The 22,467-nt window shown below is 39.7% G+C and overlaps 1 long non-coding RNA gene across 1 annotated transcript in view; it reads left to right on the forward strand.

Annotated features, from left to right (window-relative positions):
• The first annotated feature begins 1,290 nt into the window (after positions 1-1,290).
• The window catches only part of LOC129532551 (uncharacterized), a 63,110-nt gene continuing 41,933 nt past the window's right edge, over positions 1,291-22,467 (forward strand). The window contains exon 1 of the long non-coding RNA XR_008678312.2: positions 1,291-1,360. This is a non-coding gene — a long non-coding RNA (uncharacterized lncRNA). The remainder of the gene's footprint in view (positions 1,361-22,467) is intronic.

The following is a 22,467-nucleotide window of genomic DNA, read 5'->3' on the forward strand; positions in this document are numbered from 1 at the left end:
AATAAGACAAATTAAATTTGGAACACAAAAATATATAGGAAGAGAACAAAGAAATTGCTTTCTGCTTTTTAAAAAATTGCTTTCTGCTTTTCACCTCTTTGCTATCTTTATCTCCTGCTATTTTCTCTGCTGCTTTTCCTTTCTTACTGTAACTCACCCTCTGTTACTTCAAAAATGTCTTATTGTCTTCATAGGAATGCACAAGAAAGCAACCTCAAATCTACCTAAACCATCAACATCTGCTTTTAAGTTGTAGGTTTTCCATGTGTTTCTTAATATGTCACTTTCACCTGTATTTAATGGACACGGGTACTGTTTGTCTTATATATCGGAGTTAGCGGGCTAAGGGCAGAGACCCAGTCTTTTCATATAACCATGGTATGAAGATGTTTAATACAGATGTTTAAGACAGTGCAGCCTTGCCTTCTACACACAGAATTATGAGTTTACTCTGTCCTAAATTGCCATGATTAGTTTGATACATAGTGAATCATAATTCTCTGAAATGGAGTTGCTGGCAGGGAAAGACTGCCCCCTGCTATTTGGCCAACCTAATTTTTCTTTCCCTAATCCCCAGAATTTAGGGGGCCACTATGTAAATCCAGGAAGTAATAGGAATTCTCTAGCCTTAGCATACTTGTGCAGAGATTAATAACTGCTCCTCCTCTCTTTGGGGAAATCCTATAAATCCTCTTCTGTGATTTGAAGTAGACAACATTTTCTTGAGAAATCTGCACAAAGTGAACAGAATGGTTGTCTTTAATGTAGAGCTTTGGTAGTGAATTTTAAATGTCTTTCAGAAGATGCCTACTGCATCTCTGAAGCACTTGCCGGGTGATGAAAGATGTCTGATATGTAGTAGATTTAATCCTGTTCTGGAGTAACAAGACCATGGCTCTAAATACACTTAGAGTTTTCTCTCTCTCTCTCTCTTTCTAATAGAATCTGATTTTCTTGCTAAAGACATATGATACCTTTTCATTTTATTCAGCACTTCTGTGGCTCCTGAGGAGTGAGGTGGTTCTGAATGATGCTGGTGAAGAGGAGACCTTGGGTTTTATTCCTTCCTGAGTCCATTTATTTCATTCAGTGGGGGAAGTCATAACCTTACCAGTGGCTCCTAAATCCATGGGGTGTTCTAGTGCAGGTCTGAAGGTGGGGTGGGAGGGCAGGTGGGGGTGGCCTCTGGATGAGGAATATGGCTTGTTTAGTCTAAAGCCGCTGTGACATCACAATGCAGAGTCCAGCATATGTCTTCCTTACAGTAGGTCAGAGCTAGTCTAGGTGCACCAGTCACAGGACACTGAGACTCAGGGTGGCAGATGTCAAGTCCTTCATTGTTCAATTTAAGCTCAGAGAAGTAAGTTTCCAAAGTGGGACTATACAAGAGCACATCTAGGTTTATAAAAGCTATTAATATAGATTGGACATAATATAATTTCAGAAACAACTTTATCTTCTCAGGATAATTTCTTATTTATTTTTAAGTCACTCTATCTTTCCCCTAAGGTTTGTCTTACTTGCTTAAAGGATCACATTTGCTATCTAGAGAAATATAAAGTGATATATATAATGTGTGTGTGTATATGTATATATGTGTGTGTGTGTGTATATATATATATATGTAATTTTTTTTTGAGACACGGTCTTACTCTGTTGTCCAAGCTGGAGTGCAGTGGGTATCTCAGCTCACTGCAGCCTCAACCTGCTAGGTGCCAGTGATCCTCTCACTTTAATCTCCTAAGTAGCTAGGACTACAGGCATGCATTATGATGCCCAGCTAATTTTTGTTTATTTTTTTGTAAAGATGGGGTCTTATGATGTTACCCACGTGGGTCTCAAACTCCCAGGCTCAGGCAATCCACCTGCCTTGGCCTCCTAAAATACTGAGATTACATGTGTGAGCCACCACTGTAGTTTTGGCGGCTTTTAGTCAAATTGTAAATTAGATGAAAGTCATCTTTACTCACCTCACCTCCATCTTTTATACAGTCTTTGTACCTTTATCTTTACCTAAGGCTTTGGTCTTATTTTAGACTGACTCCCTCCAGCTCCCAGTTAGGTCCTAAATTTTTCATGTTTTTAGTTTCCACATACACATGCACCTGGCTTTTGTGAGAGTTCTCTAGGACCCAGCTAGATGCCAGAACAAATCCTATGATAAACTCTTTTGAACTAAGATGAAATTAGTGATAAGGGAATATGTGTGTCCACCATAGAAGGACATTTACATTTAACAGATATTTAAAAACACAGGCTATAAAAACTTTATCTTATTGAAGAGAACACTGAAACTCAGATAAGGTAAGTGACTTGCTAAGTCATATGGGTTTTATTTTTGCCACAGGATTTGAATCTGGGTCTTCTATTATAACTTGAATGTAATTTTCACTATATCAATATTTCTCAAATTTTAATTATCTCCAGTGCCCCCTTTACAAGTTTTGCTCTATATGTGCATACCTAGTAGATTCTAATCGACTTGTTCTTATAATCTCTGAAAGAATGGATTTGAAAATTACAGGTTTGAAATATACACACATACATATATACACACATACATTTGCATATTCTAATATACTAAATCATTTGATCTCTAAAATGATTTTAGGTAGCCTATAGATAACAATTATATTTGGATATATTAGTATATCACTGCTCAAATTTGAAAAATGGCTATGTATAGGCTACCTAAAATCATTTTGGAGACCACCAGTGGGGTATGGCTTCATATTAGGAAATGAATAAATTCTGAATCACAGCTGTGATCTTTTAATGCCTTAACCTACTTCTTTGGGAATGTTAGCATTTTGGTTGGCAGCCTTGGAGGAGAGAGGTCTCCTTGTTCAAATCACTTCACAGGGGTAATGATTCACTCCTTGGACACAGCTGTTCTTGGATTTTGAGTAAGATTTGAGACCAGGACAATAACCATAGATATAAGGGTAATTTCTGTGTCTTTCAAAGTAATGAAGTGGTGTTGTTGTTTGAGGTAAATACCCAAGGTTTGTTGTCTCATGCCAAGGGAATCGAGGACGTGGACACACAAGAAGTGAATTTAAGAGTAGAGGTTTAATAGACAAAAGAAAGAGAAAAGAGAATAACTCTCCTGCAGAGAGAGAGGGGCACCTGAGTGGGTCTTCCAGTTCATGATGAAATGCATGGGGTTTTATAGACGAGCTTGAAGAGGTGGTATCTGATTTACATAGCGCTCAAGAGGCTGGTCCGAGAAGGTGTGACATTTGCATAGTGCATGAGGAAGCTGGCCATCCCACCATAATTTTTTATTATGCAGATGGGTTCTCTACCTGGCTGGTGTCATGTTGTCTGTTCCTCACTGTACATGTGGTTGACAAAGGAAAGGGAAGATAGAGCCGCCATGTTGAACATGCCTGGCCTTCGGGTAGTCTTTTCCTATTGGCACAGCTGCCGGCATTTACCTATGAAAGCTTGCAGCTTGCTTATTTATGTCTGCAGCTCGATTTTACAGGCTTCTTTTGTTAGAAAAGAAATGATTTGGGGGGCTGCTTTTCATTAAAAAGAAAACCTTCCTAAGGACTTCCTTACCCTCATTGTCTGCCTGAATAATTTCTTTTTAACTCCTTTATCATTTACCCCCCTGGAGTGGTAACTGCTATTAGGTGGTTTTGGATGATGACTCTTTCTGGCTACTTTCTGCTGAAAAGGGGTGTTGTGTTGGGGACAGCCGCTAGGGCTGCTCCTTGAGGTTGATCTGAAGATCCTTGGAAGAAGAGTATGTTCATGCGTGATTCTGTCTGAAGCACCATTTGGAGTTTAGCTGCTTCTAGGTGAGAAAAGATAACTTTTACAAGAAGTTTTAGAATATAGGGTTTGAATATGAGTATTAAGATTACTACTATTAGTGGGGGTACTGTAGGCCATAACCGTGACAGTAGAGTTTGTTTGATACCTGTTGGTACGACCTTGCTTTCAACGTTCTTCTCCAATTACAAATTTTTCTAAGAAATTAAAATCATTTGATTCTCCTATAATGCTAGATTCCTGGTGGTGTAGAATAATAAATAAAACATAGTGCTTTTCTTTAAGAAGGAACTGTCTACAAGCAGAGATCATTGCAAGTAGTTGGAGACAATTCCACTCTAACTGCAGGTAAATGAGACACACTTCATAATTTATTTTTCCTTTAAAGTACAGTGGCCATTCCAAGGAGAGAAAGCTGCTATCTCATAGCTGGGTGTGGAGGAATTAGGGGTGAGTTGCCAGAAGAGTTAGCATTAGAACTGGGCTTCAGGGCAAAGGATGTGAACAAGCTGGGAGGGTGGCAAAAGGATATGGGAGGACAGAGGGAGGTGTAAGATTCCCTGTGTGACTTCAGCTGCTGTGACTTCTCCTGTGGTGGTGCTGTGGTGAGAAAACGCTGCTTTCAGTCCCCATAGGGCCACTCAGCCTTGGTAGAGCCTTGATAGAGAGCTCAATATTATATTGTGATTTTGGAACTCTTGAATTGATTTATTTAGTTTAACTCAGTATGTTAGAGTTAAGCCGAGTCAGGGAGTGGGAATTAGGCCTCCAGAGCTTCATGCTACCATGCCCTGGATTCTCATTTTTCCTTCTCTTGGAGGTGATGAACCTACATAACCTGCCTGAGAACTTTGCAAGATCATTCCCAAAAGATGAAAAGATCAGACTTTGAATCTAGAGTTTCTTTTCATTTTTTTTATTACTGTTTTGTGGACTCTCCATATTATCACCTTGTAGCCTTTTTATTTGTTTCATGTAACATATATTTAATAGTGCCTACTATGAACTAGGCATTCTCATAAGCATTTTACCAATAAAAACCCTCATAGAAACAGAGAAGGAACTGTTATTACTCTTGTGGCAGCTGGTATCACTGTTCTGCCCAGATCTCTTTAGCCTTTTTATGTATACCATTTCCAATGAACTTTCAGCCCCAATAACCAACACTTGCATGTCAGACATTGACCTTCCTCCAGGCTGCTGAAGCCTGCTTTGTCTTTGTTATAAAGAGTCGTTTGGGAATTTATGTCTCTTTGGTGTGGCACTGAACCAATGGCTGAGAGGCATAGGAGTATAAAGACTTCCGTTCCCTTGTGCCTGACGAAGATGGCTTCGAGGTAAGACCTGCACTATCTCCAAAGCTCCCTGATGAGATCAATCCAAGGTTTTCTTCTGTGGGACTCCTCTTGAAATCATATTCCCTTCTCATCACTGCTCCACTTCTCCACTCTTCTGTTTTTTCCTGGGAACACTTTCTAACAAATCCAAGTTTTCATGTGGATCATTGTTTCAGAGTTTGCTTCTAGGGAATTTTACCTACATGGATCCCAATTTTGCGGTAAAGAAAACTAAAGCCCAGAGAAGCTAAGTAATTTGCCCAAGGCCACTCAGCTGGTACTTGACAGACTTGAGATTCTAATTCTAGCATTTTGGCTTTGTTTACCCTTGAAGATTAGGAGGAAATGATTGGAAAGCCAACTAGGGCACAGGAAAGAGCCTTCTTTAAGGTAGATGATGGGAGGAGGGGGTTTCCTAGGAGTACTGAGGCTGAGGATTAAATTGATTGGGAACGATTCTCTAGTTGAAAGCTATCATTATAAAATGGGAGATTTTGAGAGTTGACTGGTGGTTGTTAGGGACTTGGGGGAGGGAGAGGTGGGCATTGCAGTTCAATGGGTATAAAGTTTCAGTTATGCAAGATGATTAAGTGATGGAGATCTGCTGCACATATTGTGCCTACAGCTAACAATGCTGTATTGTGCACTTGAACTTTCGTTAAGAAGATAGATCTCTATGTTAAGTATTCTTCCCACAATTTAAACAAAGAAAGGAAGAAAATAAGAGAGAATCATAGATTGTGGTTAAGAGCCCAGGCTTTGGGGTGAGACAGACCTGGTATAAATTCTGTCTCAGCCACTATCTAGGTTTTGACTTTGTTCAAATCACAACCTCTCTCTGGGCTGCTGGTTTTTCTTCTGCAAACTGGAGATAACAATTTCTGCCTCACAGGGTTGTATGAAGTGTTTTACATTATGCCTGGCACATAGCACTAAATACATAATAAGTATTATTAATCCCACCTCTTTGCAAAAGTTAGTGTGCTTACATTAAGGACAGGAAGGTAGAAGTGTAAAACCTCACACAGGGTTGGGAGCAGAACAGATTCTTTGTAACGCCCAGTTAATACTCCCTAACACAATGACTATAAATGTTCCTCTACATTCATCCTAACATGCCATTTGTGAGCTCACCTTGGAATACAATTATTATGCATAGCTATGTTCTGAAATGGAAGAGGTATCTAAACAGCCAAATAATAGACCCATAAATGAGTGCCTTACATCTGGCCAAGGATTACATAGGCCATGATGGAAGTCGAAGAAATCCTATTTACACTAGAAAATCAAGATTCTCAAATATTTATCAAGCCACTTAATTATCCTAGTTGCCAAATTTATTGGACATGAAAGAAAAGATTCTTGGAAAACAGATGCTAAGAAGTATAATGCACATTTCCCAGACCAGTTCCTTATCTGAGGCAACCTGAAATTCACATTTTATTCTTACTTGCCTTAATCATGCACTGAGAGAGTATGTTTCTAAAGCTCTGGGCGTGATGCTTGTAGAATGCAGTTCTATGGGTGTTAGTTTGCTTCCTTTACTCCTACTCTGTACACCTAGGATTCCTAGAGTGGGTGTGCCCTGGATGTTAGGAACCCTGGTGGTTTCAGTTGACATTTATTCTGAGGTCTGTTAGGTTGAGCCCATAAAGTCTTTAAAAGATATCTTATATTGGATCTTGTCTTAAGAGCCTGGTACAGAAATGCTTTAAAAAGGACAGAATGATAATCCTTTAGAAATGCCAAAAAAGTATTTGGAAATAAGATAGGTCATCATTATATCACCTAAAACCCCTCTAAGAAGCTAACACCATCCTACAGTAATTGGAAAAGAACCAGAAGATTACTATTTCTGTGGTTAAGTAGAATTATATCCTTTGACTCTTTCTCTCAGCCTCTTAAAACTCTAAAAACAAAAAATCTTATAAAAATGACACAATTAAAATGACCTCTCAGTTCCATTAATTATCATCCATGGAATGGAATTTCTACAGAACAGTAAATCAAAAGATTCTGAATACTAATTTATCTTTTGTAAATTCAGAGTTTGACTTAACAGAATTGGTAATAATTCCTTTGATTTCTTTGTGCATCAAGGTATGTAGCAAGGAAAGAAATTCAACAATGAACATCCCATATTTCATTTAAAGTAATGGGGATAATTCTGAGTTAGTCTGTTAAAGAAACAACACGCACATTGTTTTATTTGACAGGCAAAGAGCCAGCCATAGAAATTGTAACATTTTTCATGCAAATACTATTTCATTATCTGTATCTGCCCGGTCTCTTTTATCTATACGTTTCCTGGGACTTTCCAAAGAAGATAGTGTGGAACAGAATGCAAATTCAACCAAGATGAGATAGAAATTATCTGAAATAAGATGAAAATCTAACTAAGGCAATTATTAATTAAATAAGGTCTATTCCCAGGAGTCAGCAAACTACAGCTCCATAGGCCAAATCTGGCCCTTTTTATAAATAAAGTTTTATTAAGACACAGCAACATCCATTTGTTTACATATGTCTATGGCTGCCTTCATGCTAGAATGGCAGAGTTGAATAGGTGTGACAGAGAGCATATGGCCTGTGAGCCTAAGATGTTTATGTAATCTTTCAAAGAAAACATCTCCTAGCCCCTGACCTATGCCATATGTCTTAGAGAATAGCCTTTGTTGATGGTTTCTAAAGCGAACTTGGATGGGTTAAAATGGAAGGATGATATATGCCAATCTCCAAGTTCATATTGGAGGTGTTACTGCTGCTGGAAAAGGGGAAGGGAGAAAGGAGCTACTTATTCCAAGTGTTTGTACTGTTAGGAATGTTGGAAATAAATTTTCAGTGCCACAAAAGAAATAGCACTCAAACATGAATTTTCTCAGCAAGGCAATTTTACTTCTATAGAAGGGTGCATCTCCTGGATGGAGCAATGGCGAGAGCACACCTGAACAAGTGAGGGAAAGGAGTTCTTATCCCTGATGCAGGTAGCCCCTACTGCTGTGTCATTCCCCTATTGGCTATGGTTGGACCACACAGTCTAAGCTAATTCTGATTGGCTATTTTAAAGACAGCAAGGGTATGAGCCAGAGAGGCAGGGTGAGCAGTTTGGTGGGAATGATGGTTACAGAACAGGTGACTCAGGATGACTAAGAACAGAGTAGGTAACCAAGGGTGACTAAGGTCAGAGCAGGTGATAGAGGCTAGGAGGGGGTTGTTTACTGAAACTAGGTGCAAGGAGACATAAAGAATGAGGAAGTTAAACTTTACAATGTAGAACAAAGAACAGGGGACCTGAACATACTGATACATTGGTTCTTTGGAGAGGATCTCAGAACTCATTATACTTAACAATTCACAGACTAAAACCTTTGGACAGGAATTTATTATTATTATCCTACAATTTCCCCCTTTTCAATTTTCATAGTAGTTTCTCTTCAAACTTTTCTAACAGGTCTTGCTTTGTTGTTCAATTTAATCCTATAAAAGAAAAAACTGATCTGAATAAGGTGGAGGAGAGCTAAGGGAAGTTTTAGTAAGTGTTGCTTCTATAAGTCTTTATACTAGCCCACGGATGCATGGTATGACACAACACCCAACAAGAACGGGTACACCTACTAAGGCTGCAAGAGAAGAATTGAGGCTGTGATTTCTTTCCATTTACCAAACCATCCTTTGTAGCAACTCTGAGAAAGAGTTATCGACTCTAGAAGTTTAGCTAGTTTATTGGATAAAGCAGTAAGTCTTAGTAAGGCTCTTGTTATGCCCCCAGTGGGGGCAGTGTTGTTTGGGATAAAGGTACAATGCTGAGTTTTAATCATAACACAAACACTGCCTTTTGTGGCTAATATCATATCCAAGGCCATTTTGTTTCTCCAGGCCATCTGGCTGGTGAGCCCCAGTTGTTCTGTTATCCCTTTGACAGCAACCGTGGAATAATTAATAAACCACTGGTGATCCTAATAGATGTAATTTATCCAATCTATGTTTTTATTGTCACCCATGAAAATGTTGACTTAAATCCTGCAGCTATTTGATCTCGGGCTTTAAATTCATCCGGTTCTCCTCATAGAACTCCAATAGTGTTTATATAAACATGGGGGTCAAAGGACCCACGTGAGGCACTTCTTTTACAATTTTTTTTTATCATATTGACAGAATGCTAGGGTGAAAGGGATGGCCAGTTGGACTAGAGCATGAGTGCTGCTCTAATTACTTGGCAGAGTACCCAGCAGTAGTCCCCAGCAATACCACCACACATCTGCTCGGGGATGAACAAGGGCAGACTGATTGGTAAGCTCTTCAAAAGGCCTGGTTTCACTGCACCCTGTGAAGTCTCCAAGGAATGCTAACTTTTCCCCCTGCCGTGAAAGGCATGAGGTGAAGTTAACATCAGGGGCTGGAGGCCGGATAGTCCTCAGGGCTGACCCGCAGGGCTCTTGACCTCAGGGAACAGCAGTGAAAGAGTCTTGCATGACTCATCACCCCAGGCTGTGGGGTTCTGGAAGAGAGCTACCACACAGCTCATGCCCGGTCTGTGAGAGGACCACCCAATAGGAAAGGGAACAATCTGGGTCTCTGGCCTGCCTGTCACACAAGTGTAACAGGCGCTTTTGTTTAGCCTGCAAACAGAATGTTTAATCCATTCCAGCCAAGCATTTGTGTCCTGATACCCTGTTTCAGTTGCTATGGTTTGTTTTGAATCTTTAACCTGTACAACAATTACTTTGGTTTTATCATTGGGTATATAACGAGAGAAAGTTTGGTTACCGGAGAACTAAGGAGAGGGAGAAGTGGGTGCAGGAGGTGAGGAGGCAATGAAGTGCATTGCAAAGGATCCTATGGGGTCCTTCCCTGAGACTTCTGCTCCAATACCATAGAAACAGCTTAATGAAGGGGAAGAACTCTGGGGAGCAGCGATGGTAATCTGTACTGGATTACATTGGTTCAGCTGACAATGGGGAGGGTTAACTCTTTTAGTAAAATGAATATATGGTTTTAAGAAACTGCAAGTACTAGTTGGGGCGGTCCATCCTTGCTCTTCAGTATTTTACAGAGCATTGGACCAACTTTGGCAGAGAAGCTCTGCTCTAGGAGGACAAGATTCCCAGTTTGTACTAGAATCTTCGTCAAACTCTTCCCAAACTAACTTATCCCAGTTAACAGATTTCCAGTCTGAGGAGAGCTAGGAGGGATAAAGATACTTTTCTGAAGTGGAGAGTTACCTCTGGTTTGGCAAATCTCCACAGGGCATCACAAGGCAAGCATCAAAAGTAGTAGTTTGGGGTGAACTTGACCTAGTTACATTACTAATGAGAGGTCTAGCAATAGAAGAGGAAAAGAAAGAGATGCAATGTAAGAGGATCAAACCAAGCTTTAGCTTGGTTGGAGTTGGCCCAGGAATAGCTGCCCATGATTCTGGAGGGGGTCGTGTTCTTTTGACCCAGGTGTGATGAGTCCATCCTCTTTCTGCTGTTCAAACTGCAGTCTCAGTAGTTAGAAGCACTAGGAAGGGTTCTTCCCAAGCCAGTTCGAGTTTTCCTTCCCTCCAACTTTTGGCGAGGATGTGGTCCTCAGGCTGATGTTGGTGTACTGGAAACTCTAGGGGTGGTGCGTGTGCTAAAAGACCTTTAGTTCTGAGGGAAGAGAAAGTGGAAGACAAACCAAGTATATAATTTCTGAGAAACTGATCTTTTTTTTTTAATGTGGGAATGTAATCAGTGGAATGCAAACAGGGCAACCTGTACAACACTTCATAAGGGGATAAGCCAACATCTCTCCAAGGAGCTGTTCAGATTCTCAACAGGGCAATGGGAAGGCATCTAGTCCATGGCAACCGAGTCTCTAAGACTAATTTGGTTAGGTGGCTTTTTTTATAGTTTGGTTCATTCTTTCCACTCTTCCTGATGAAGGTAGGTGCCAGGGAATATGATATTTCCATGTTATATCCAGTACCTGGGCTAATTTCTTAATGACATGTGCAGTGAAATGAGTCCTAGTCCTATTATCTGAATCAATGTTTTCTATTAATCTAAACTTGGGTATAATATTTTGAAATAATGCCTTAACTACATTATTAGCAGTTGTACTTGAAAAGGAAATAGCTTCTACCCAATGAGTAAGGTGAGCTACTATTACTGATAAATACTTTAGACGACCAATTGGAGGCATGTCTGTGTAATCAATCTGGATACTTTGGAATGGCCTTAAGCCTGGACTCCTTCCCCCAAGGGGCAATCTATTTATAGTTTGTTTATTCATTTTCTTACATACTAAGCAACTGTCTGTAACTGGCCAGGGTATAAATTCCTATGCACCCATAAACTCTGACGAATGAATCACACATGGCTTGGAGCTCCCAATGGGTCCCTTGATGCAGCTGGAACAAGATTTTTCTCATAAGGGGTTTGGATAACAGTTCTCTGTGGTCTGGCAATATCCATTTTCCTTGTGAATTCTCTTTAGCACTTATGTTTATTAGTTTTTAGATCAAAGAAAGCCAAACACCATTTTATATTCGATAATACTTCCTGTATGATTTTATACCAGTAAGCTAAATTTCATCTTTATATTAGTGTATTAATGTTAAACTCAATTTTAATAAAATCTTGTAGACATATTTATCCAATTTTAATGCCTGACAATAAGGTAAGATTTTTATAGACTCTTTTTAACCCTTTATAATTTTTGTTAAAGAGCAGGTTAGTGCTTTAAGAAAAACCTGTTGTGCTTTTATTTTAATGTCCAGTTGAAAGAAAAACTGGATGGTACCCCTTTAACTTTAGCCAATATGTTTACACACAGAATTTCCATTACAATTAACGTTTCAAAACTTGCTTAAACCTTTAAAATAATTTTTTAACCTTTTAATGTAGGTAAAAATCCACATTCTTTTGCCTCCTTATAATCCTTTTACCAAAAGTATATTTTACTTTCCTTACACACCTTGCACATAAACTGTTTCTTCAATAGTTTTACATTCAGGAGGCCTAATTACTTCTCAATTATACATTTCTTGAACAAATTTCCTTTTATAACATTGTCCATGACTTTCACAGACAGTCTTTGACATGCCTTAACCTTCTGACTTGTTGTAAACATCTCTTCCCAACAACCAGTTAATTTACTTTAGGACAAGAATTTACCATATAAGATTCTTTTTACATAAATTATGCTTTTTTAATGTCAAAGATGATAACCGTTCTTTTCCAAAGCAAACTTCCTTTATGTCTGTGGACTAGAGTGCCTAAGGCTACATGATTAGAAATTAGGATAATACACGTTACACTGTTAACTTTTAGCAAATTTTACTTTTGTTGAAAACCTTTTAAGTTTGGGATTTTAATTATGTGATAGGTGTACAGCCTAAGACCTAGAGAGAAGTGCAGATAAGGTCTGGCTTATTCTAAAATTTAACTCCATGTGTCCTAGGTTTTACCTAGCTGCAAAGCAGGCCAGTTGTACAGCCAAGAAATGGTAGTCTGTCTGGCTATCTGATCTGCTAGGTTATTTCCTTGACTTTAAAAAGAAAGGCTTTTTTGGTGTCCGGGGACATGGTCAATAGCTGTTTCTTTTGGCAGCTGAAAGTTATTTAATACTTGGGTGACTAATTCCTTGTGGACCAGGTCTTGGCATTTGCTATTAATAAGACCTCGTTCAGTCCAAATTTTTCCAAATGTATGAGCCACTCCAAAGGCGTACTTAGAATCTGTATAGATGGTTCCTTCCTGGTTCTGTAAGTACTTTAAGGCTTGGCTGAGTGCAAACAGCTCACACGTTTGAGCAGACCAATTATTAGGCAATTTTCCTAACTCTATTTCTACAAGAGTTTCTCTATCAATTACTGAATACCCATTGTATCTTTTCCCCTCTATCACCTGGGAGGAACCATCTATAAAGTGTTGTCCCGTCCTGAAGGGAGTTTCTCCTAGGTCTGGTCGGACCTTTGTATGGTAATTAATTAAAACTAAACATGTGTGCTCTCTCTTTCGCTATAGATCCCCTGTTAGGAAACCTGCTGGGTTAAGTGAATTATCAGTGGTTAATGTTAAATCATCTTTTTCTAAGAGAATAGCCTCATACTTTAAGATTCTGGAGTCAGTAAGCCACCTTTCTGCTTTCTGACTTAGGATAGTTCTGACCTGGTGAGGTGTGCTCACAATGAGGTTTCTTCCAAAACTTATTTTTCTACTTTCTTCTGTTAGCAAAGCAGTTGCTGCTACAGATTGAATGCATTTGGGCCATCTGTGGGTTACTGGCTTAAGGATTTTTGATGGGAAGGCTACGGGTTGTCAGTGGCCTCCGTGCTTTTGGGTAAGTACTTCTACGGCTGCGCCCTTGTTTACAGTGGCAAAAAGATGGAATGGCTGCTTAAGGAGGGTAAACCTAGGACAGGGGCAGTTACTAATAGATGTTTTAATCTTTCCACCTATTGGATTTCAGGTAATTGCCAAATGAGGCGGTTTAGCCCGTCTTTCATGAGCTTTTTGTATAAGGGTTTTGTTTTTAAGGCATAAGAGTCTATCCATAGATGACAGTAACTGACTCATTCTAACATTTTCTAAGTTCTTGTTTAGTCTCCGGCAGAGGCAAGGATATGATGCCTTCAATCCATTCAAGCTCAGTTTTCCATTTGCCTTTGTTAATTAAATGACTTGTTCAAATATTTGACTAAATAAATTTGGAGACTCCATAAACCCTTGGGGTAAGACTGTCTATCAGTGTTGCTATTTTTGACCAGAGTGAGGGTCTTCTCACTGAAAGGCAAATAGGTCCCGGCTGTCCTCTGCTAATGGACAAGCCCGGAAGGCATCTTTTAAATTTATTACTGTAAACCAGTGGTGACTGCTTGGGATCCTACTGATAATAGTATAAGGATTGGGAACAACAGGGTGTGTAGTTTGGATTATTTGATTAATAGCTGTAAGGTCTTGTACTGACCGGTATGACCCATCTGGCTTCTTTACAGGCAGTACTGGAGTGTTATAGGGAGACATACAGGGTTTAAGAAGCCCATCACAGGGAAGACCTTCAATTATCAATTATATGTTTTAAATTTACCCTGGCTTTTAAAGGAACAGGGTACACTGCTTTCGCTTTACTACTTCCCCAGGGGTTTTTAATTTAACATGAATCAGAGGAATCTGTAACTTTCCTTGATTCCCATCTATTGACCATACCTTGGGATAAATGTGTTCTTTGTCTGCGGTGGTGAGCAAGTTTAGGGAGGGGAGGAATTTTCCATGATTGATTTGTAGGCCTAAGCCTAATTCTAGCATTAAATCTCTTCCTAATAGATTTTTCTCTGCTTCCAGAATTAACAGACATCTAGTATTAGCTGATTTGCTTTTATATATGACTTTTGTTCTTTTTCCCATTTGGGACATTCTCTTTTGAAGTGACCTATTTTTAATTTGAAACATTTGTTTTGTCTTCTTTCTCTCCCTTTGCTCCTCCCTCTCTCTTTGCCTCTCTTTTTTCTCCTTCTCTCTCTCTCTGCCTCTCTGTCTCTCTCTCTCAACTGTCTCTCTCTCTCCCTGACTCCCTCTGTTCCCTCTGTCAGTCCTTTTCTCTCTAAGATTTTTTTTTTTCCACCTTTGAGTCTCCTGGCTTTATTCTCTTGTACCCTTTATATTGCCTGGAGAATGGAGGTCTAGGTTCTTTATAGGTTCTGGCCCCCTGGATACTTTGTTACATGATTGAAAGCAGAATTTTTGCCTTCCGCTTTTGTTTTTCTTTATCTTTTCTTACATATACTTTCTGGGCTTCTCTTAGAAGCTCTTCTATAGGTTTATCTTTCTAGTTCTCTATCTTTCGTAATTTCTTGTTAATGTCTGGCCAACTGTTAGTGACAAAATGAAGTTTTAACATTCCCTGCCCAAGAGGATCCTCAAGACCTAGACCAGCATATTTTCTCATTTGTTCCTTTAATTTGTCTAAAAATTCTATAGGCCCTTCATCTTCCCCTTGCTGTATGTCAAATGTTTGGGTAAGATTCTGGGTTCGGGGTACTGATTCTTTAATGCCCTTTATTATCAATTCCCTAAGGTCTTGCATATCTTCTTGGTTGGCTGCATTGTTATTGTCCCACCGGGGCTCTTGGGTGGGAAATTTTTGATCTGCTGTAGGAATATTTTGGCTGGGAGGGTATTCACATACCTGGCCTCCCATTGCAGCTCTATGGATTATGCCTCTTTCTTCTCCCAAGAAGAGGGGAAAGGAAAGCTCTGACCATCCTTTTTACATTGCTCTGTCTCACACTGAAGTCCTTTTAGGAATGGGTACTCAAGCTGGTGGTAAGTGGGCCTTTGGGATGATTCCCAAGAGGCTGGGTTATAAGGAGGGGGACAACAGGGATAGGAGAATGTTCTGAAACAGCAGTTTCTTTTTCTTGTTTTTGGTTTTATCCTTCTAATATTTTAATATTAGGCCTAGGGGATTATTAGGGGGAGTATTATTGTTGCTAGCTTTATCCTTTTTATCTCTTACCTTACTTGGGGTATTTCACACCTTGATGGTTTTGGGGTGAGGCTCAATTTCCCTCACTGGAAATTTCTTGCCTTTTGGGGTGAAGCTCAATTTCTCCTACTGGAAATTTCTCCCCTTTTGGGGTGAGGCTTAATCCCCCCAGTGGAGATTCCTCACTTCTTTTTAACGTCCAGGACACCCTGAGCAAGGAGTACTTCACCACCCCTGCAACTTTTCCTGCCTTGGTATGTCCCGACCAAGGAATACTTCACTGCTTCTGCGGCTTTTCTTACCTTGGCCCTGACCACCAAGAAAATACTTTGCCGCTTTTGCGATGTTTCTTACCTTGGTCTGTGCACAGAGTTACCTGGTCACCGTGGTATGTAAGAATCCTTTCCCCAAGCTGCCAGCCTGTTTCTTCCTGCATCGCTGAGAGTCCAGGTTTATTCATCACACCAGGTGGGTCTTGATTCCTTACCCCTGAGGCCGCCACAACAAGGCAGTGGGGCACGCCTTCTCATGGGAGAGGCGGAAGACCCTTTCCCAGAGGAGAATGGGAATCCTAGATGAACCCCCAAATTTGTTGGAAATAAATTTTCAGTGCTGCAAAAGAAATAGCACTCTAATATGCATTTTCTCAGCAAAGAAATTTTACTTCTAAAGAAGGGTGCGTCTCACAGATGGAGCAATGGCGAGAGCACACCTAAACAAGGGGGAGGGGAAGGGGTTCTTATCCCTGACACAGGTAGCCCCTACTGCTGTGTTGTTTCCCTATTGGCTAGGTTTGGACCACACAGTCTAAGCTAATTCCGATTGGCTATTTTAAAGAAAGCAGGAGTATGAGCCAGAGTGGCAGGGTGAGTAGTTTGGCAGGAAGGATGGTTACAGAGCAGGTGATTCAGGATGACTAAGAACAGAGTAGGTGACCAAGGGTGACTAAGATCAGAGCAGGTGATAGAGGCTAGGAGGGGGTTGTTCACTGAAACTGGGGGCAAGGAGACGTAAAGAACGAGGAAGTCAAACTTTAAAATGAAGAACAAAGAACAGAGGAGCTGAACATACTGATACACTGATTTCTTGGAGAGGATCTCAGAACTCATTATACTTAACAATTTACAGGCTAAAACCTTTGAAGAGGAATTTATTACGTCTTACAGGAATTTGTCACCAGTAGCCTAAATAACTGCTTTGCACCCCATTGCCATCTTATTAGTAGAGAAGCATCTTAGGGGATCCCATGGAAAATTTTGCTAAGGGTTCCTGAGGCCTCTTGTGGTGCTAAACTCTATGGGATAAATATTTAAAGAGCACATTGCAACTTTCTTCCTTATGCAGCCAGTCCAACAAGGATCTCTGTGCCTGGGCTGGGCGGGGTGAGGCATTTATAGGCAGGCATATCAGATTCACACACCCTAAGGATTTCACATTTCATCTAGTCTGGTGCCTCTACACTGGCAAAGAAAACCGGTGTTCTGTGAGTTAAACCAAAGTGCCCATCATTACAAGTGAACAGTGACAGTTTTAATTTATAGGGAAAAAATGGATACGTACTCTCAATGTCAAGCTCTTTCCTTTAAACTTTTCTGAATTATTTAATTCCTGCAACATTACCCTTTAATACTAATTCATATTTATGCTCATTTATTAAGCAAATGTGTTTGATAAGTCTACTATGAACATGTGCCAGGTTTTGTGTTAAGGGCCTAGAATATTACTATACAGAAACAAGACATCTTCTGCTCTCATGAGATCTCTACATCTAATGATGTAGACACTAATCAAGTTGTTACACCTGTGGAGTCAGGCTGTTCAAATCCCAGCATCTCCACTTACTAGCTGAATCACCTTCTTAAAACTGCATAATCTAGTGCCTCTGATTCCATGCATATAAAATGGTTATATATCTCATTTTGTGTTGTGAGGCTAAAATGACATGCTAGACTCCAAGCACTTGGAATATTGTCTTCACACTGTAAATGGAAATAAATGCTAATGCTTGTCATTTTAAGCAAACATACAAATAAATAGATGTTTGGGTTGGGACAAATGTTATGAAGGAAAGGAAAAGGTGTCCATGAGAAAATGAAAAGGAGAGACCTACTTTAAGTAATTTAGCAATACTACCTTGAGAAAGGGCTGAGATTTGAAAAATGGAAAGTCTGCAAGTAGAGTTTGGAAGAACATTCTAGCCAAAGGGAATAGTGTGTGTTATAAAGTTTTGGTGCCACAAAAGAAATAGCACTCGAATATAAAATTTTCTTTTTAATTCTCAGCAAGGCAAGTTACTTCTATAGAAGGGTGTGCCCTTACAGATGGAACAATGGTGAGCACACACTTGGACAAGGGAGGGGAAGGGGTTCTCATCCCTGATGCATGTGGCCCATGTTGCTGTGTCATTGCCCTATTGGCTAGGGTTAGATACACAGGCTAAACTAATTCCGATTGGCTAATTTAAAGAGAATGACAGGGTGAGTGCTTTGGCAGGAAAAATGGTTGGTTATGCAGGGTGGAGAATAAGTTAGGGTGGAGCACGTAGCCGGTAATCGGAATGAGTCAGGGTGGAGCAGGTAATCAGAAAGAGTCTGGGTGGAGCAGGTGATTGAAATGAGTCAGGATGGAGCAGGTAATCAAAAAAGGTTGCTTTAGGAGGAAGTTAAGTTTAAAAGTAGAAGGCAAAGAAGTGAACATACTGACATATTGATTCTTTGAAAAGAAATTTAGAACTCATATCTAACAACCCGTCCTCTTGCATTTTCTTACAGTTCTTTCTTTCAAACGTTTTTGAACATGTCTCTGCTTAGTTGTTTTGTTTGATTTTCCAAAAGAAAAAGCTTCTCTGGATAAGGTGGAGGACAGTTAACGGAGGTTTTAGTAAGTGCTGTTTTTATGAGCTTCTGCACCAACACCTGGATGCGTGGTATGACACAGTACCCGACAAGAATAAGTACACCCATTACAGCTGCGAGGGAAGTAAGAATTGAGGCTATTATTCCTTTCTATTTACCGAACCACTTTTCTAGCCATCCCGTAAAGGGGTCATTTACCCCTGAGTTGTTGGCTAACTCATTGGACAGAGCAGTCAGACCCTGCAATGCCTTTCTTATACTTCCATCAGGGACAGTGTTGTTTGGGATGAAGGTACAACATTGAGTTTTAATCATGATGCAAGCTCCTCCTCTTTCTGCTGTATCGTGTCTAAGACTATCCTATTTTCTCAAGACATCTGGCTAGTAGCCCCTAATTGCTCAGCTATTCTTTTAACAGCATCTGTAGTGTAGTTAATAAATTGCTGTTGTAGTAGATGTAGTTTATCCAATCTACATTTTTATTAATCTGTCACCCATCGAAATATTGACTCAAATCCTGCAGCTATTTGATTTTGGGCTTTAAATTGATCTGGTTTTATCCTTGGGACTGTAATTGTGTCTAAACAGATGTCAAATAAAACTGTGTCTAAATAGTAAAAAGACCCATAAGGGGCTTCTCCCACTTTACGATGTCTTATTTTTTCCTTCCTCTGGTTGATGAAATGCCAGGATGAAAGAGATAGCCAATTGGACTAAAGCACAAGTGCCACTCCAGTTATTTGGCAGAGTATCCAGTAAAGGTCCACCACAATACCACCACACATCTGCTCAGGGATGAACAAGGGCTGACTGATTGATAAGCTCTTGAAAATTCTTAAGCTCACTGGATCCCTTCAGGTCCCCAAGGAATGCTAAGTTTCCTCTCTGCCATGAGAGATAGGAAGTGAACTTAGTGTTGGGAGATGGAAGCTGGATGGCCCTCGGGGGCTGACCCACAGGGTGCTGGACTTCGGGATATAGCAGAGAGAGAGGTTGGCATGACTTGTTACTCTAGGCTGTAGAATCCTGGAAAAGAGCTACCATGCAGCCCACACCTGGTCAACTGGAGGACCAGATTAGTGGAAAGGGGACAATTTGGGCCTCTGGCCTGCCATGCACACAAGCATAACAATTGCTTTTGTTTAACGTGCAGAAGGAATATTTGAGCCATTCCAACCAGGCATTTGCATCTTGGTATGCTGTCTTAATTGCCAAAGTTTAAGTCTTTAACCTCTACAATCCTCTAGTAAAATGAATGTATGATTTTAGGAAATTACAAAAACCAGTTGGGGCAGTCCATCCTTGCTCTTTAGTGGTCCAGAGAACGTTGGACCAATGACAGCATAAAAGCTCTACATTAGGGGGCAAGACTCCTAGTTGACACTGGGGTCTTTATCGAAATCTCCCCAGATTAAATGGTCCCAATGTACTAAGGTCCAGTCTGAGGAGAGTCACAAGGGACAGAGGTACTTTTCTGAAGTAGAGAGCAGTCTTTGACTTGGCGAGTCCCCACAGGGTATAACAAGGCAAGCATTAAATGCAGTAGTTTGAGGTGAAATTGACTTGGTTGTGTTACAACTAGATGGTCAGCAATAGAGTGAGGAAAGAAGAAAGAGGAATAAAATAGATGAAAGAGAGTTAAATTTTTCTTAGCTTTAGTTTGGCAGGGTTTTCCCCTGGGACCATGGCCCATGACTCTGGAGGGGTTGGCGCTTTCTTGATTCGGGTGCGGTGAGTCCATCCCCTTTCTGCTGTATGAACAGCAGTCTCAGTGGTTAGCAGCACAAGGTAGGATCCTTCCCAGGCTGGCTTTAGTTTTCTTTCTTTCTACCCTTTGATGAGAATGTCATCCTCAGGCTGGTGCTGGTTTATTGGAAATTCTAGGGGTGGTACCTGTGCTAAAAGACTTTTAGTCTTGAGGGAAAGGAAAGTGGAAGATAAAGCAAGTATAAAATTTGTAAGAAATTGATCTTTTTAAAAAAAATTTGGGGACATCAGCAGTGGATTTCATAGTCCTTGGTGTGTTCTTACTGAGAAATTTCCTTTAGCACCTATTTTTATTAGTTTTTAGACCACAGAAAGCCAAACACCATTTTATATTTGACAATGCTTCCTGTATGATTTTTATACCAGTTGAGCTGAATTTCACCCTTACATTAGTGTGCTATCAATGTTAAACTCAATTTTAATAAAACCTTGTAGACATATTTATCCAATTTTAACGTCTGACCTTAAGGTAAGATTTTTATAGACTCTTTTTAACCTTTTCTAATTTTTGATAAAGAGCAGGTTAGTGCTTTAAGAAAAACCCATTGTGCTTTTATTTTAATGTCCAGTTCACAGAAAAACTGGATGATACCCTTTTAACTTTAGCCAGTATGTTTACACACAGAATTTCCTTTACAATTAATGTTTTAAAACTTGCTTAACCCTACCAAACAAATTTTTTAAACCTTTTATTGTAGGTAAAATTCCACATTCTTATGCCTCCTTATAATCCTTTTACCAAAAGTTTATTTTACTTTCCTTATACATCTTGCACATAAACTGTTTCTTCAATAGTTTTACACTCAGGAGGCCTAATTACTTTAAAATTATACAACATTACTTGCATAAATTCCTTTTTATAACACACTTTTTTTTCACAACTTTCATGGACAATTTTTTCACATGCCTCAACTTTTTGACTTGTTGCTAACATCCCTTTATTTTTATTTATTTATTATTATTTTTAAAATTATACTTTAAGTTCTAGGGTACATGTGCACAACGTGTAGGTTTGTTGCATATGTATACATGTGTGATGTTCGTGTGCTGCACCCATTAACTCGTCATTTACATTAGGTATATCTCCTAATGCTGTCCCTCCCCCATACCCCCACCCAACAACAGGCCCTGGTGTGTGATGTTACCCATCCTGTGTCCAGGTGTTCTCATTGTTCAATTCCCACCTATGAATGAGAACACGTGGTGTTTGGTTTTCTGTACTTGCAATAGTTTGCTCAGAGTGATGGTTTCCAGCTTCATCCATGTCCCTACAAAGGACATGAACTCAACTTTTTTTATGGCTACATAGTATTCCATGGTGTATATGTGCTACATTTTCTTAATCCAGTCTATCATTGATGGACATTTAGGTTGGCTCCAAGCCTTTGCTATTGTGAATAGTGCTGCAATAAACATATGTGTGCATGTGTCTTTATAGCAGCATGATTTATAATCCTTTGGTTATATACCCAGTAATGGGATGGCTGGGTCAAATGGTATTTCTAGTTCTAGATCCCTGAGGAATCACCACACTGTCTTCCACAATGGTTGAACTAGTTTACAGTCCCACCAACAGTGTAAAAGTGTTCCTATTTCCCCACATCCTCTCCAGCACCTGTTTGTTTCCTGACTTTTTAATGATCGTCATTCTAAGTGATGTGAGATGATATCTCATTGTGGTTTTGCTTTGCATTTCTCTGATGGCCAGTGATGATGAGCATCTTTTCATGTGTCTGTTGGCTGAATAAATGTCTTCTTTTGAGAAGTGTCTGTTCATATCCTTCACCCACTTTTTGATGGGGTTGTTTGATTTTTTTTTTGTAAATTTGTTTAAGTTCTTTGTAGATTCTGGATATTAGCCCTTTGTCAGATGAGTAGATTGCAAAAATTTTCTCCCATTCTGTAGGTTGCCTGTTCACTCTGATGGTAGTTTCTTTTGCTGTGCAGAAGCTCTTTAGTTTAATTAGATCCCATTTGTCAATTTTGGCTTTTGCTGCCATTGCTTTTGGTGTTTTAGTCATGAAGTCCTTGCCCATGCCTATGTCCTGAATGGTATTGGCTAGGTTTTCTTCTAGGGTTTTTATGGTTTTAGGTCTAATATTTAAGTCTTTAATCCATCTTGAATTAATTTTTGTATAAGATGTAAGGAAGGGATCCAGTTTCAGCTTTTGGCATATGGCTAGCCAGTTTTCCCAGCACCATTCATTAAATAGGGAATCCTTTCCCCATTTCTTGTTTTTGTCAGGTTTGTCAAAGATCATATGGTTGTA

The sequence above is a fragment of the Gorilla gorilla genome, chromosome 2, assembly GCF_029281585.2.
Source record: "Gorilla gorilla gorilla isolate KB3781 chromosome 2, NHGRI_mGorGor1-v2.1_pri, whole genome shotgun sequence".
NCBI classification, from domain to species: domain Eukaryota; kingdom Metazoa; phylum Chordata; class Mammalia; order Primates; family Hominidae; genus Gorilla; species Gorilla gorilla.